Genomic DNA, 3889 nt, shown 5'->3' with positions numbered 1-3889 from the left:
ATTTGATCATTTTAGTGTGTGTGGTGAATATAAAAGGTGTTTGTGATTGATTGTGCATAGTTGCATGTGCACAAATTAGAGATTTGTGCTCTGAATCAGAGCAAAACAGTGGAATAGAGCAGTATAAAGAGGAATATGAAAAGTTTGTGTAATGTGATTAACCAGAACTATAATTGAGCATTTGTAGATACTACTTTTTAGTTCATTCACTTTAGTGATCTATTGTAATTGATTTGTAAGACAGTGAGCCTTCCTAGGGTTGTATCCCTTCTTTGTTGGAGCAATGAGATCTAGGCAGTGTGCCTGAATGCATGTACATTCCATTGTAAAACTTTATATTTGAGTACACTCATTTGTTGGTCTCATCCCCACTGTGATTTTTCCCTTGACTGGGTTTTCCACATATAAAATCTTTGTGTTATGGTGTCGTGGTTGATTATTTTGTGTTCTTGCATCTTTCTTTTGGTTCAATGTATTAGGTGGTTGAAAGAACAAATTAATAAAGTTAAAATTTATAGAACACTTATTCACCCCCCCTCTCAGTGTTCCTCGATTCCAACAGTTCTTCCATGAGATCTACATCCTCTTCTTCATTGCATGCCTCATCTTGTTCGTTTTCTTCTTCATTACCATCATCTTCAACTTTCATTGCCATAAAGAGTATCTCCTCTCCATTGCTACTAGAACATTATTCATAGTTGTCTTCTGATGAGCTGGAACTTTTCTTGGAATAAAAGCTCTTCTTCAAGCTTGTCTTTCCTTTCTTCTTTACATATGTTTTCTTTTCTTCCATACTACTCTCACTTTCATTTTGAGGACATTTGGAAGCATAGTGTCCAATTTCACCATAATTGAAACATTTGAATGAAAATTTACCTTTATACTTCCCATTATCCTTTTTCAATTTCCTCATAAAGTAGTCATCAACTTTATCAGTTTCACTCCAAGAACTTTCACTAGGTTCATATTTTTTATATTTCCCCCTTTTTTATGCTTTGAAGGATACTTATTTGTGTGGTTATTGGTCTTCTATTCTCATTTCGTAGGCTGCAAGAATTCCATGCAATTAATATTTTATAAAATTGCCGAAATCCTTCATTTCTTCCAATATTGATATCTTGGAATCAAATTTCATTGTCAAGGACCTTAACAATTTTCAAACAACTAATTTTTCATCAAGATCTTCACCTAGTCCTCTAATTGCATTTACAATGTCATCCACACACAGAAAATAGGTGGCTATATCTTCATCTTCCTTCATTTTAAGAATTTCAAATTTCTTTCTATGGGATTGTAGTTTAGCCTCTTTTACTTTCTCATTTCCTTCATAAATACTTTTTACTTTGTTTCATATCTCTTTGGCCTATTTGCAATGCATGACTTTTGTGAACTTAGGATCTGCAAGACTGCATAGAAGAGCATGTTTAGCTTTGGCATGGTTTTCACTTTTCTTCTTTCCTGCTTGGTTAGTTAGAGTAGTTGATGGAGGTGTGTAACCATCTACCACAGATTATCAAACATCGTATCCAAGTGCATTCAAATAGGCTTCCATCTTAATGTTCCAAAATGCATAATTTGTCTCATGGATCAAAGATTGGGTTTCTGATTGATGCATAATTATCTGTCATTAGTGCTCTTTAGGATATTCCTTTAAGTTGTAAGGCTATATTCAAAGGAACCCGCTTTGATACCAATTGAAGAGCGCATAGTTATACTGAGAGGAGGAGGTGTGAATAAGTATATCAATCAATTTAAACTTTTTCAACATCAGTCACAAGTATATAACTTATCTCATTAACATATTTATTGCATACCAACATTCATATGTGATCTAACTATTATGAACACAAATAGAACACAAGATATATACGTGGAAACCCTTACAGGAGAAAACCATGGAAACTCAATACTTTTACACAATTCTTCTTTTACAACGTTTGTAGGCACCAACCTACTAGAGGCGTCAACCCCTAACTTTGTTTGTGAGCACCAACCCATTGGAAGCACCAACTTGTTGATGGGAGTTTTGACACACACACCAACGGTCAGGTAGTTTATGTAAACACTCCCCACCTCTCCTGAAAAGAAGTGAGTTTTGGGAAAATAACTACTCCAAGGTCTCTATAGTCAGGTCTCGACAGTGATGGGTAGCTCAATGGTTGATGTGATTGTACCTGTCAAGGGACTTGCTGGTTGAAACAATTTCAAATTACCTACTCTCTTTTTTGTATTTTTTGATTTAGATTCTCTCAAAAATAAACAAAAAAAGATAGATAAGTGGAACAAGGAAATAACAATGAAATCAACACAATAACAACTGAATGATCCACATGGTTAGAATTTTATAAACCAGTATTATCAATATTACTAAATCAGCATTCAAATCACGAACCCCAGAAAATATATAAAGTCAGACAACTTCACATACCAACGAAAATGAATATCATCAAACCAATAATCACTCTATCAATTTAATCCTCATATACCATTTACATGCACAATATGATTCATAAAATAAAAAAGTATCCAAAGGAACTAGTTGTTGATTCAAATAATAAAAGTTACCAGATAACAGAGAACATAACCATATAGAACACACAAGTAGATTAGGAAATCCACAAGATGCTTTTTTTATTAAAATTCAAAGAGTATCACAAAATCTTCTAAACTCATAAAAATATGCATCAAAATCTCTAAAAGAATCTCTAAATTGGACCTCAAATCATCAATTCGCGGACCATTACAATGAATCAAAATGTCTAATTTATAGAGTCTCAAGTCCTAAATTCTAGGAATTAAACGCTATCCAAACTAAATGCTACAAAAACTAGGAGCTGGAGTTGACATGCAAGTCTCTGCCTTAAACTCCAGCGAAACTACCAATTAACTATTACTATGAAACATGCGTTCCTGAAATTGACCATCACAGCCATGTAAAATTTTACCCAAAAACTAAAGTTGGTATGGTGCAACAGTTGAACTCTCATCTTTTGTGGTAATAAAAAATATCTTCAAAAAGCAGTCAAAATTGCATGTGCAACAACTATATGTTCATCCTCCACTCCTTTTATAGCTCTTATAGTTACTAATGTAACATGCAACTATGTCTTCAAGAGGATCAACAACATACGAATCTGGAACTCAAACTTCTTCAAAATTTTCTTTTCAATATCTTCGAGCTCAATATGCCTGACCTCTATGTCTGTTACCCACTAAATTGCATCTTCCAGCTTTGAGGTGTATGTTCGCCCTTGATATTGGTACTTCATTGTGATCAGCATATTCTCAAGATTTTTCACTTTTCGAGAAGATTCCATTAACACTACTAACCCTGCAAAACAAACTAAACAAACATCAAAAACTACTCAAAGAAACAACACTATAAAAACAACTCACTTCGGGACAATGGGATCCCGAGGTGAGAAAACAAAATAAACTACAAAGAAAACCCAGTAGTTCAGAAACCCAAGGTCCCAAGTTGAGAAAACAAAATAAAAGGGGACCACTTTGGGAACTCGAGAACCCAGGTTTTCGAAGTGGTCAAACTACCGACTAGGAAAACAAACCTGAACTTCGGGGTCCCGAAGTTCCAGGGTTGGACTCTAACACGCAACATGGAACTTCAGAGAACCGAAGTCCTGACAAACTACCAAGACGAAGCATAAAAGAAGGTTCGGGACCTTGGGACTACGAGGTTCCGAATGGAACAGACAGGCAAAAGAGAAACCAATTTGGGAAGTCGGGAACCCGGGTTTCCAAATTGGTTCAAACAAATACCCAAAACCAACAAAACCATCATTTTGGAAACTCGGGAACCCGAGTTTCCGAAGTGGTGGAAAACAAATCAACGACCCCAATTTTGGGAACTCGAGAACTCGGGTTTCCGAAG

The sequence above is a fragment of the Cryptomeria japonica genome, chromosome 5 (assembly GCF_030272615.1).
Source record: "Cryptomeria japonica chromosome 5, Sugi_1.0, whole genome shotgun sequence".
Taxonomy (NCBI): domain Eukaryota; kingdom Viridiplantae; phylum Streptophyta; class Pinopsida; order Cupressales; family Cupressaceae; genus Cryptomeria; species Cryptomeria japonica.
The sequence above is the reverse complement of the archived record's forward strand: the minus strand, read 5'-3'. Positions refer to the sequence as shown.